Consider the following 14,376-nt stretch of genomic DNA (forward strand, 5'->3'; position numbering starts at 1 on the left):
CATTAGGCAATTTTTTTTTAATTTGGATCAAAGTGCACATGCCCCTGATTTAAAAAGCAAGTAGCCCCAAAAGCTCAATAACTAAAAGCCCCACACTCTACTTTTCTCCACCTCTCCTCATCAGTTTCTTCCAGCTGTGACAGAAATCTGTAATGTGGGAATAATTATACAGTGCGACTAGTTCATAGTGAGGGGTAAATGAGTTTCTATATGTAAATATTTAGAGCAGTGTCAGGATCGTAGTATACACTGTGTAAATACGTCTGTGATGAGGATGACTTTTACAGCATCCGGACTGACAGTATCAAGATCTACGGTGGTTATACTCTGTCCTATAACTGGAATTAAGTTTTGCCTACAGGTCAACTCCAGAAGCTGAACACTAGTAAAGAGCTCGTACTTTATTATAACTGTGGGGAAATTGTTCATTTCTCCATTCAAGATACTTTTATTTACTCACTGCCTGCTTTGGGCCAGACACTCTTCTACGTGCCAGGAAGGGAGTGGGGAACTAGACCAACCCGGTGCTTGCATTCTAGCAAGGAAGAACAAAAAATTAGGAACCAAATAAATAACATGATGTTAAATAGAAATTAATGTTATGGGTCCCCTGTTGTGCCATGTGACTTTTGAAGGAAGACATTCAAAGAATTTTTCCTTTTTTTTTTTACAGTCCATCATGGCTCAAAATTAGCCAGCATTCTAGTTTGCTTCATATTTGCACAAAGCTTTCTTCTATGTTTTTCCTTCCTTTGTCCTTGTTTTTTTTTTTTTTAACAACTGGATTATCAATTTATTTAAGCATCTGCAATGGTGGCTTCAACCCCGACTCCTGGCTCAATACTGATGGAAGTAATCTTAACAATCTCACAAGGACTGTGTGAGTCAATGAGTTGCTTGTGGCTCCTCATCTGAAAACCACCCCAAGTCTTAGAACCTTCGCCTCACCCTCTCCTCTTATAGTCTTTAAGGCTACAGTCTTGAAGGGGCTCTTTAGGTCAAATCACTGCCACCTCCACTACTCTAGAGGCCACATATAATCATAATATTTTATATTAGGAAAGGCATCAGAATTTTAACCACCAGACCACACAGATGATTTCTCAAGATTCTTGAGGAGTTTCATTAGAATTACCAGTCTGGAATAATGGTGAGGTCTTTGAATGGAGTCAATATATTTTTATTGAAGTGGTGACCATGGTAAGCCAACTCCTCTGATTAAGAAATGGGAATAACATGGGAATGCCCAAGTTGCTACTCTATGATGAGCTAAAGTGGGTCAAACAAGAGCCAAATAAGAATAAGAGAAAGAGAGAAGGAGAAGAAAACACAAGGCTGGAAGTTATGAGATTTGGATGTGGATTCTGGTTCCTTCCCTAACTAGCTATAAGACCTTAAATAAGTCACTTCACCTTTCTGGACCTTATGTGTAAAATAAGAACTTCACACAAGAAAAAGCAGCATGATGAAAGACTAAGTCACAGTCCAAGATTTTTGACAGAACATGGTTAAAATTTATGCATACAAAATGCCAGTGTTTTACATATCAAAATGGAGGAGGAAGGAAATCAAATTATTACACAATAAATAGAGTGTCCTGAGACACAAGAACCAGCTTGAATTGAAAACAGACATCAGTCCCTTGACACAATGGAGTATATATTGAACAAATGAACAAGTGACAGGAAATAGACGTTTAGAGCAGTGAAACTCTTAAAAGATGAATGTTGCTGGCATTTGTAAAGAGTAAAAAGTCATGACATCATAACAGAGAGTCCCCCAGCGAGTTCACTGTTAAAAGTGTTACTCCTCCCTAAGACAGGATGGAGAGTTCCAATAACATTTGTCTGTGTCTCTGACTGTCAAAGGAATTTATTGTGCATTTACACAAGCAAGAAAGAAAAATTAGAAAAGAGACCAATTCTCATACTTTTTAACATGAGAAGTATCCCCAGTAGAATTACTGGGAAAACAAAAGTTCCCCTTAAATAATTTAAGCACCTTTTCACCAGATGTATTGAACCATCAATATCAGTTCTCTTTTCCCTGGCAGATCATGAACTGACTACAGTAAGAAAAGACAAAGTTTTAGTCTAGCACAATAAATCTATCTTTACATTCAAACATTCCATTCATTTCTTAGATGTTGGTGGTTATACCAGCCCTGTTTCTGATCACTTGTTTCCACCCCCAAACAGTCATCAGGAATCAGAGTTGTCAAATCCTCTGAATTTGATTCAGTAAGTAAGCATCCAGGTGTGCTCAGTGGTGCACCAGCTCCTCTGGGATGGAGACATGGGCAGAGATGGCGGGGAAGGGGAGAAATGAGAAAGAGGTGATCACACTCTCCTTGCCTCCAGAAAATATAAAATCTTCAAAGCAAAGAAGACATAACATTGAAGACGAATAACAAAATGAAACTGAAAATGATATTCAGCCACATGAACAACAAGGGACTGAGGATGAGAAGAAAGAGATCGGTGCAGACTGGGTAGTCAGTGTGATCTCCAGGAAAGAGGGTAAATTAGTGCCCTGCAGGAGAACGAGCCTGGTTTGCATGGGTGTGAAGAACCCATGGGGAGGCAACTTGAGTTGGTAAACTCGGCACTCCAAAAGCAGAATTAAGGTTAGGTTAGTCAAGGGACAAAGAGGGAATGGATCTCAAGATGGGTTAAGTTGTTTGAGGAACATTCATGGCATATTTGGTACCTACCATGGCCTTCTAGACCACTGACCATTGCCCTGAAGACTGTTCCTATGAAGAATTTGTGAGGATAACAAGAAGAACTAAAAGAGAAAAAGAGGAAGATGAGGCCCTTCCCCTCCTTTAATATCCTCTACTTGGAACTTTATCAATAAATATATTTGAGTGTTTACTTTTGCTGCTGGATTGTTATTAGTTTGCTGGAGCTTCCATAACACAGTGCCACAGACTCGGGGGCTTAAACGGCAGAAACTTATCTCCCCACAGCTCTGGAGGTGGGAAGTCCAAGATCAAAGTGTCAGCAGGTTAGTTTCTCCTGAGGGCTTTCTCCTTGGCTTGCATATGGCCACCTTCTCACTGGGTCCTCACATGGCCTTTCCTCCCCACACCCACATCCCTAGGATCTCTTTGTGTGTCCCAATTTCCTCTTCTTATAAGGACTCCAGTCTGATTGAATTGGGGACTGCCCTAAAGGACTCATTCTGACTAATAAGCTCTTTGAAGACTTTATCTCCAAATACAGCCACATTCTAAATTATATGAATTTTGGGAAAAACAACTCAGCCAGTAATGTGTAGAACTTATAAATATCCTTCTAAGCTTTTTAATCATAAGATAAACAACGCTGATAACTATATACAGCACTATAAACACAGTATGATAAAACGGACAGAGTTGAAAATGTGAAATGTAATTTTAAAACACAAATTTATACAAAAGTACAGATGAATACATTATAATTTGAACAATGAAATTCCCAAATCTTGCAAGGCATGGGAGTTCCAAAGTAGACCAGGAAATGATAATGCTGATCTTTGATTACCTTTCCTTTGGACTGATGAATATCTCAATAGATACCTTTGGTGGTAAGAATTTTTGATAAAACAAATGATGGTGCCCTAGAAAAAGATAGGGCAGGAGCAAGTAATGTAGTAGAAAGAGCCACAGATTAGGATTTGGGCATTCTGGATTCTAGTTCAAAACAGAAGAGGCATCCAAAGAGGATGAGAAAGAGAAAAGAGAGAAATTACGAAAGAACTACATTTCAGAAGCAAAGAAAATAGAAATTCTAAGAGATCAGGAGTCCACTACTGTGAACATATCAGATAAACAAAGCCTGAGAAAACTCTTATTGACATTGCACTTTGGAGTTCACTCATGACCCTTGTAAGAGCAATGCTGGTAAAGTCGAAATGGTTAAAGGCAGATTTCATTGGCTGAGAAGTGAATAGGAAAGAAAATGTAGAAAATTTGTGATTTTTTTTTTTTTTTACATCCAGCCTTTTTTTTTTAGTCTGACACCACAGGAGAAATATGGTGGTGGTTTAGAGGAAGAATAGATAAAATGAGTTTTTCCTTTTCTTCTTCCTTCTATCCTTCCTTTTTTCTTTTCTTCTTTTCCCTCTTTATTTTTTTAAAGATGAAACTAGAGTTTGTTTACAAGTTTAAGAAAGGACTCTGCCTAGAAGTTGGGTTTGAGGGTCAAAGAAGTGAAGGATTCTCTGTATATTCATCTAACCCATGCATGAGAAATCCCAGCACTGTGTTTATCACTCCCTGCCTTCCCATCCACCCAGAGGTTTATGGATTAGTTGGGATACAGACAGTTACCCTGAGTTATGTGTTTTAATGGCTATGTGTGCAACTGAAGAGACCACACAGGGAAAGGAGCATCTAAGTGTCATTGAGGAGTCTGAGAGGCCTCTCAAAGATGTTGGAGCTGATGCTTTCAGGACGGGCAGTGTGTCAGGCTAACACAAGAGAGGGGGCATTTCATACAGAAAAGTCTATGCAAAATTAGAGTCATGGAAAATACAGACAGACTCCCTGGAGGGGTTCATCTTGGAAAGGAATGGAGACAGTTTTCTCTTGGAAGGTAAGAAAAAAAGGGAACATGTAAAGCTATATGGTCAGGTTTTAAGAATGAATGGAGGGAAAATTAGCAGAATTTATGTCTAAGGTCCTCTATTTTCTCAGTTGTCTTCTTAAATAACATTAGCTATTGGTCAAGTTTAACCACTTCATTTTGAATTTTCATTTTTTAAACTACCAGAGTGCTTCAAGGCATTGTTTAGGATCAAATATTGACACCCTCAGAAATAGAGAAAATAAATGGATTGAGCTTGAGGGTAGGTTTGAGAATTTACCTAGAGAGAAAGGCAGAAAATTCAAAGCAGGCAGACAACACTGGTTCTGTCCACCAAGACAAACAGCTCAGTTGTAGGTGTAAAAAGGCATTATTCAATCAAGAAGGGAGGCGTCAAATCTAGCATACTTTCAATTAACCTTTTTTTTATAATTTATGAAGAAAATTAGTTAAGGGACTAATCATCTTCAGGGGAGGTAAAACACAAGAAAAAAAATTAGTGTACAAATTAGAACATGGTAAGTATCTAAAAGATAAGGAATGTTCAGTCCTCATAAAAGCAACCAATGTAAAGTTAGTTCTGTCTAGAGACTAGGTCACCCAAAAAAGCTCAAGAGGAAGTGTAGGAAGCCTGGGGAGAGAATCATCCATCTTGGTAGAGGTGGTAAGGTCAAGATCTTGTAAGATTAGAGGCAGAGCCACCAGCAACAGAAGGGACTGTGATATGGAGCCATCTGTCACCTTCCTGATATCCTTCAGAACTAGTCTCCAAGTCTGGGCAAACTTGACCTGAATTTGGAGGCCAGTAAGTCATCTGACTAGACCTCAAGGGTGCTCTAGGGAGCCGTTCAGACAACTAAGCCCAAGGCTGAGGCAACCATTGGTCAACGAAGGCAAGGAACTGAGGCAATCATGATGATTAGGGTTGGTATGTAGCACATAAGAAGAAAGAAAATCCTGGGTGTTGTATTATTGTGCTAGAGTTTCCATAATAAATCCCATAGATTGGGTATCCTAAACAACAGAAATTCACATTCTCACAATTCTGAAGTCTAGAAGGCAGGGATCAAAGTGTTGGTAGGGATGGTTTCTTCTGAGACATCACTCCCCGGACTATAGATAACCATTTTCTCCCTGTACCTTCACATCGTCTTCCCTCTGTGTATGTCTGTGTGTTCAAATTCTTTCTTTTTTATAAGTATACCAGTCACATTGGATTAGGACCCACCCTAATGACCTCATTTTAATTTAATTATCTATTCAAAGACTCGATCTTCAATCACATTCTGAGGTGTTTGGAATTAGGACTTCAACAAATGGATATGGGAGGAACACAACTTAGCCCACAACAAGTGTTAATTATAAGACTCTTAAAAATGCACCAGTAGGGGGAGGGTATAGCTCAGGGGTAGAGTGCATGCTTACCATGCACGAGGTCCTGGGTTCAATCCCCAGTACCTCCATTTAACTAAATAAACAAATAAATAAACAACCTAGTTACCTACCACCCCCCCCCAAAAAAAAGCACCAGGTACTCAATCTCCTGGTCTAAATTTAGTCATAGGCATACTTGCCTAGCATTGGAAAATACAGCAATATTCAGATGACATTCTCCACTATATAAAGATGTCACCCTTGCTCAGTTAAGGACTAGAACACTAAGTACAACATTCTTATCAGAACTGAGAATTTTACTATCATCCAGTTATTTTACCCTGAATAAAAACAGAACACAGAATTGATGGAAAATACTTTTTAAAAAATTTAAATAGTCTGTGGCTTTGGCTAGTTCCCAGATTCATTTTTCTTACCATTTATTAGCCAAATAAGCCTCCTTAGGATTTAAAGTCAAAAAAAAGGAAGGAAAATTGCCACACACTCTTCACTGATGATTTTCAATATTTTAAAAAGAGCTTAAAGACCTTTTATTTCATACAATTGCCAGTAATTGTCTCCATAGTTTTATTGGTATTAATTTCATACAGCTCATTTAGAATGTCAAGCCACATATGCAACACAGTAATAAAGTTATTATTACTGCATAGAGATATAATTATAAGTAATTTTGATTCTCTCATTTTTGTCCTCTCACTTTCTTCTCATTTCTGCCCACATTTTATAACAATGAAGATGAGTTTGCTGACCTTTTGCTAAAGAACATTTAGTGTGAAGAACCTGATGATTTCAACCTGACGGAGGCCGGTGAAACTTCTTTTCTAGTTCCATTAGCTTTTTCAGAGTAAGTCTGATCATAATATTACTGCAACACAAATAAACTTCTAAACTCGGAGAAGAATGCAAATGATACAAAACAGTAAATAATTCGAATAATATGGAGCCTTTTAACCAATGAACCATTATTCAGCACAATGGTTTTCTTCTTTATTAACAATATACTACAGAAGATATTATTTAAAAGAAAAGATCAAAGGGCTAAGAGGAAAAATAAAATTTCTCATTATTTGTTAAAGATGTGATAACGTACATCATTAAATACAATATAATAAAGTTTCTCAGGATTAGGTCAGCAATTTAAAATATGTAATAAATGTAATCTATGCCCACTAAGGCAATTTGCATATTTCTACAGGCTTCATTAGCCATAATTTTGAAGGACTTTGTGACTCTATTAATTCTTCCGTAAGAGAGCACACTAATGGGCCCAGAGTAGGGATAAGGTATCATTTGGGCAAATATTTTAGTCCCAAGTAGAAAGGGAAAAAGGCAAAAATAAGTGGAAAGTTCTATTTCCAGGCCAAGTACTGGAGACAGAAGAGACCAATGCTCCCTTCTGGGTAGAGGGATTAGAACCTGGAATCTTAAGAGGTGGAAAAACTCATTCATTTCAAAGCTTGTACCATGAGGGCATGAAATGGGATGAGAAGAAGGTACTTTAGTGTTGACCACGCTTTTGTTCTAAGAAAGATGCAGCTGTAGACCATTCAGTTATGCAAATGTAAAACAAAGAACATATTGTACAGTGGAAAATTTGAGACGCTGGGGCTTTGAGGAACTAAGTTGTTCCATAAGAGATGGTTATGCAATAGGCAAGAGTTGCATCTCCACACAGGGTCTTCTATTTGGAGAATCAGCGCTTGCCAACCATTCCTCGTCCTTGTGGCAAGTACATGTTTTAGCCCAGCTGTCTGCTCACGGGTAAGCAGAGCCTGAGAACACTCAGATGGTGGAAGATCTTTGAAAAGGAACTCAACTAGGCTGGATAAAACTCAAGCTAGAAGTGCAACATGTGGCATTATGTAAAAGTGAAATCCACAGACACTGAGAAATTTCTAAATTAAAGGACCTCTGTTCGCTCTTATAATCAAGAAGGAGAAGATGTAAGGAAGAAGTTCAGTGTCATAGGACTACAGCTTTCAGGAGTGTGACTGTCTTTAAAACTACACCCCTGTGAGTAGAGGGTGGCATCTGAAGGAACTGGGCATTCCCACTGTCAATCACCTTGGAGATACAGCCAGTGAGACTTGGAGGGTGGGACTAAACTGGGGGGAAAAGGGGAACTCCATCCTCTCTCTTGGTATTGTTTTCTTAGGCTTGGACCCCAGGGAATCTACCTCAAGGGTAGACATAAATAGTGGAGGTAATATGCCTTTGAAAGATGGAGACAGGTTGGGGGGGGCTGGAAAAAGAGCACGCTGTGATCAAGCAGGACAATATTATGTGGCTGAGCAGGGAAGTAGCACCAGATGGAATGGCTGAAGGGACCTGTAACCTATGAGAGGAGCCACAGCGAGTGGCCAGTGAGAATGCAGTCCGGATGGCGCACGTCCCCTGAGCCATCTCTGAGCTGCTGCTGTAAGTCCAAGGTGGCAGAGAGAAGAGCAGAGCCCTCTGAGACCAGCATAGAGGACAGCAGTCCAGCAGCAGGAGCCCAGGTGCCAACACAAGCAGATACTTTGGATGGAGGCTCTAATCATGGCACCAGTGAGGACCCCAGCCTTGGGAGAGCCTGAAGTCAACTCTGCTGTGGAGCAAAGGGCCAGACAGTGCCCAGCCTGGCATCACAGGCTCACGGAGGCACCATCCGGGAAAAATGCTAGACAAAGGAGGTAATTCTGAAGGATCCAGAAGGGAGAGATTTCACCTCCGACAGTTTCCCAGGCAAAGGGAGCAGTTAGAATTTAACTTAAATGTGACATCATTTGTATTCCTCATGCCGGTGAGACCTGGGAGACACCCGCATACACTTAAAATTAATAAGCCCTATGAAGCCAGAAATTAGGGTTATTCTAATTTCATACACGGGAAATTGAAAGACTGTGAGATGTTCTCAAACTCAGAAGTGTAAGACCCAAATTAGAGCCCAAAGCTCTGCTGAGACGCCAGTGCAATGCTGTCCCAGAGAGTGAACACACAGCAGGCCAGCTGCATCACATTGTGAAGGCGTAGTGCTCAACATCAATTTGGATTCTATGAATGAGCCCCTAGATTTTCCCGTGCCTTTCGGTCAGGGTTTCTTATCTGTTAAGGGGTTTAAATCTACAATAGAAAAATATTTCTGTGAAATCCAATCATACACAGCGGTTAACCATAGCTGAATTTTATAAACTACGATTTGTCAAATAATTCATGCTTTTCCCCAAACACAAGCCCCTGCATTATTCTGATAGCAAAGAGTTTACCTAGTCCCTATAATTTTGCATTGAGCCGATAGCATATCTGCTTTACCTGGATTCTTAGGGGGTTAGGCTTTTAAGCCTCAAATCACTGTGTGATAGAAAATGTACAGTCTTAGAGCTCAAAGCACTGGACTTCAAATAATACCGTATATACTAGTTCAGACTGAGCAGAGAAAACTGACTGTATTCTTTAGACTCATCTAAGAAAAGAAATCATACAGGGTAGTAGCAATCAATCAAACTAACAATTATTTGGTGGCAAGCTCTCTTCTCCATCTGCTAAATTTACATTAGTAAATCTGCTAAAATTACTTATAGAAGCTCATTCCATTCTTAAAAACAATAATCCAATAGTGTTATCATTAAAGGATTAAGTTCTTTGTCCAAAATCATACAACTGAATGGTAGAGCTACTATTTAAAACCGAGGTATCTAACTCCAGCACTAATGTTCTTCTTAACAATACCATGCTTCTTCCATCTGTAACCTTCCTGGTATTTAATCGCCATTTCTGTCAGAAAATTTTTCTTCGATTCAAATCTAAATCTCATCCATTGCCATTTGAGCCTGTTTACTTGAAATCTGTTCTTGTAAAGTTTTGAAACAGCTGGTCACTGTCCTTGGTTTAAGAACTCCCTCACATACAGTACTCAGAGATTATTAAATCCCTCATCAGCAATTTCTTTTTTTGGCTGAATAAGCCCTTCCCAATGTTTCCTTAAAAAGATTTCTGGCCCTTTAAATATCTTGCAGCATCCCCATATCATGTTGACTTTTTTGGCCAGAACACTGGCACGAGATTTTTTTTTTTTAAGAGTCATTTATAACTCCAAGTACCAGCTCTTCCTTCCCTCCGCATCATGTTCTTGAATCAACTGTCTTCCATCTAATGCTTAAGCAGCTTGGTTCTCCCTTTGTGCATTTTGTCCACACTGAGTTTCACTACGTCTGCTGTGATCATTTTCTCCAATTTGCTAAGAAGCTGCTTCTATTTCTAAGAAGTACTGCAGACCATTTACCATCCTGGCAAAATCCTTTGCCTCTTCTATGTCAGTGTATGTCCCTGCTTGAGAGGAACCTGTTATGGGCTAAATTGTGTCATTCTCTCCCTCTGAAAAAAATCATATGTTGAAGTCCTAACCCCTCAGTCCCTCAGAATGTGACTGTGTTTGGATTTGAACATTTAAAGGTAATTAAGGTTAAATGAAGTCGCTGGGATGGGCTCTAAGCCAGTATGACTGGTGTTCTCATAAGAAGAGGTTAAGACCCAGACATGCACAGAGTTAAGATCGCGTGAAGACAATAAAGAAAGCCACCTACAAGTCAAGGAGAGGGGCCTCAAAAGAAACCAATGCTACCAACACCTTGATCTCAGACTTCTAGGGTCCAGAGTTATGAGAAAATAAATTTCTGCTGTGTAAGCCCCCCTGTCTATGGTACTTACTATGACTAGCTCTAGGAAACTAATATAGCTCTCTTTAATGTCTCATTTCACTAACTCTACCATTAACTATGTAAAAAGCCCCACACTACCAATATCATGCACCCCTAATACTGAAAAGGGTGCATCACTTCGGTGGCATTCATGCCAAAAAGGCATCAACTCTACTCATAAGTAGGCATAAGACAATGCTAAATTATGAGACAGTCTCGAAAATAACTGACCAGTGCTCTTCAAAATGTCAAAGTCATGAAAGCAAGGAAAGATCAAGAACTACCACAGACTATCACAGAACGGGAAAAACTAAGGAAATATGACAACTGAATACAATGTGGGAGCCTGGGTTGGATCCTGGAACAGAAATAGGACGTTAGTGGAAAACTAGTGAAATCACACTGAAGTCTATTCTTTAGTTAACAGCATTGTACCAATATTGATTTCTTACTCTTGATAAAGGTATTATTGTTTTGCAAAATGTTAACATTAGGGAAAGCTGGGCAAAGGGTATATGGAAACTTTCAGTTCTATCTTTGTAATTTTTTTCCTAAAATTGTTTCAAAATAAAAAGTAAAATAATAATAAATACATAACAGTAACAGAACATCATATAAAGAATGCAAATCATAGATCATATAAATAATATTTTATAAAAATTATATATCATAAATATATATTATAAAATAATATATGTTATAGGTAGTAATATAAATAAATAAATAAATAAATAAACATATGAACCTCTAAATAACCACCAGGGAAGAAAAATCACATATTTAATCACTGAAGTATCCTCTGAAATAAACTCTATATTAAAGAAGGTAGGAGAGAAAGAAGGAGCTAATATTACTGAGGTCTACTGGATGATATACCCAGGCATTTAATCCTCACAACAACACTGTTAACAACTGATGAAACAGAAGCTCAGAAATATTTAAGTAACTCATCCAAGGTCACATACCATGTGAGAGACCTGAATTTCAGACCCAAGTCCTTCTAAATCCAATACACCATGCTTGCTTTATGGGTTAAGTGATAATTTATACATGTCCCCACCCACTAAACATTTTTTTATTTTATCTGTTCAAACTCCGTGGTTCCCCTTCTCGGTAACACGTTGGAATCCCCTAGAGGGCTTTAGGGAGCTGTGAAAACTGCTGGGGCGCTGATGCCACCCCAGGAGATTCTGATGTAATTGTTTGGGGATTCAACCTGATCTCAGGATTTTAAAATCTCCCTAGGTGATTCAATGAGTAGAGAATAGTAACTCTACCAGTTTATCAGTCTTAAGGTCATACAGAACAGAACTAAAACCTTCCCAAAGACAGGGCAGTCATATTTATCCTTTGTCCGGGAGTAAGCACATATCATCAAAATAATTCAATTCAACCCGTGACACGTATTCCTTATGGGAACAAGAGAAGAAGAAATTCTTTAAAAGATACATGGGGAATAGGGACCAGCTGTATGTAGAAGGCTGCCATCAGCTAACTGCACATAGTACCAGGAATTTAGAGGCAGCTGACTTAAGAAAGAAATCCCGGCACTCCTCCAAAACAGAGAAGACAGCAGCAATCTCTTAACCGGTGGAAGTCAAATGACTTATGTCTTCGATTTTAACTATCAAGCTATGTAAGACTCTAATTGAAAACAAACATTTTCCTACTTTTGAGTGGAATCAAAGCTGGGGAAAAACTGAATAGCTTCAAGGTGAGGAATGAAACAGAAAACACCATCAAGAAGGCTGCAATGAGGGTATTTGGAAACTGTTCCGTTTGCTGAATTGTCAGCCATGCAAGCGCTTACAGACAATTACAACCCCAGAAAACAAATAAAAAGTGTGTAAGTAGGCACTTTGATACTTCTTCCTAATTATAGGGTTTACAAGCTGGATTCTAAAAACACAAATAGAGGCAATGCGAATAGTAACCCTGAAATAAGGTTATGAAGTGTATTAGCTGTACATAATTACACAGCTGTGACCGGCTGCAGAGACCCCAGCCTGAAGTCTAGGGCTCCCCTTCACTACTGGGTTTTAGAGCAAAGGTACCTCCTTTTTATTTTAGCAGAATTTTTGTCTTTTTAAAAACTACAGTTGAGGTTGAATCAGATGGAAATGCCCATATCTGACCTACGAAAATGGCGATTCCATATTTTGAGTGATGGTATGAAGATCTCCTTCCTCTCTCTTGGCTTTCTCAGGGGCACAGACATTTTTCTAGAGCCTTTGAAACATCCCCAGCACCAATCAGCCACAGAGCTGTGACTACTAGGGCATGCTTGCTTGGGGAAGGCATATGCAATAAATGAAAGAAGCTCACCTACCTGTAGAGAGAAGCTGTCTTTTCTACCACCTCATCGACTGAAAAGCCTTAGGAACCACTATTTGTGATATGCATACCAAATGAAATTTCATCCTGGTACTTGGCCCAAATCTAGTAATACCAAATTGCACTGGCAAATCAGCTGACTGTCTGGGTTTGATAAAGAACAGTTATTTACTGGCCCTCCTGATTTTTTTGTTTTTTGTACAGAGTTTTGGAAAGCTGGTAGGTTACAGTTTCTCTCTCTTTCTCTCTCTCTCTCTCTCTCTGTCTCTCCCTTACTTGCAGGCACACGCACACCCACAGGAAGGCTTGTAATGAACTATTTTACACGTCTGTGACTTACAAAGACTAATATTTGACTTCTCTTTTTTTTTTTAGCTATAAGAAAAAAAGTCTATAAAAAAAAGAGCAATCCACAAAAAGGCACAAACTAACTCTTAGTCATTTATATTTTTTAAGTAGTGTAAACCTGGGTATGAACTCCTATGTCACACACGCATTTTGTCTTCAAAAAGTCAAATATGGATTTCGCAGATTTTTCTCACTAATTCCAAAGAGAGATTTCTCTAGGAAGTCAATCGAAGCACTGCAAAGTTCTTCAAGGCTTCAGGCAGCAAACTGCAGGATATTATAATAAAAGCTCACATTTATTTCGTGCTTGCCATTTTTGCTGTTCTAGTGCTTTAAACATATTACCTATTTAATCCTCACAATGATTTTAAGAGGCTAGTACTATGTTTATTCCATTTACTGGAGAAGCAAGAGGCGTCAATGGGTTGTTTGTTCCAAACCACATGCTTCTTCAAAGACACAGCCTGGGCTCGGTCCCAGGGTGGCCTCTCTGTGGGACAAGTGCTCAACTCACCACTCCCCTGACTCACTTGGGTAGCTCTTGCCAGCTAACCTGCAACAATTTATCCACAATGAAATGCCAGAATCACATAACCCAGTTGTGCGTTATTTTAATGTGTATAGTAAGTTATTAGCACCTATATAAAGTACTACTCATTGAAAAAAAAAAGAGAGGCATTAATTTTCCAAAGAGGCATCCATCGTAAGTTTCTTTGATTATGTTTCTCACTCCAGGGCTTAATGCAAGTTCATGGTGTGAAAGAATGCGTGCCCAAAAAAACCCGAGCAGGTGCCCACTGCATTTGTACTGTGTTTCTAAATGAAGAGCTAGCAAACGACTTTAGAGTTTGTAATTCTTTTAATTATAAGTGATTTTATTGTTTTGTTTTTGGAAACTGACTAATTGAAAATCATTTACAGGTATAATCATTACATAAGAATTGGTTGGACTCATATTTTATCAAAATAAGAGTGAATACAAATTGAGATGTCTTCGTCTTAATTGGAAATATTCCATTGTTCTGAAATTCACTTGTTGGGTAATGTCAACA

At 38.8% G+C, this 14,376-nt stretch overlaps 1 protein-coding gene and 1 non-coding gene across 2 annotated transcripts in view; one reads left to right on the plus strand and one right to left on the minus strand.

Annotated features, from left to right (window-relative positions):
• The window catches only part of HS6ST3 (heparan sulfate 6-O-sulfotransferase 3), a 588,333-nt gene that overhangs the window by 302,387 nt on the left and 271,570 nt on the right, over positions 1–14,376 (minus strand). The gene's annotated exons all lie outside the window — the stretch shown is intronic.
• TRNAG-ACC (transfer RNA glycine (anticodon ACC)) lies at positions 5,962–6,034 on the plus strand. Its single transcript has one exon. It is a non-coding gene; the product is annotated as a tRNA-Gly (tRNA).

The sequence above is a fragment of the Camelus dromedarius genome, chromosome 13 (genome assembly GCF_036321535.1).
Source record: "Camelus dromedarius isolate mCamDro1 chromosome 13, mCamDro1.pat, whole genome shotgun sequence".
Classification (NCBI taxonomy): Eukaryota; Metazoa; Chordata; class Mammalia; order Artiodactyla; family Camelidae; genus Camelus; species Camelus dromedarius.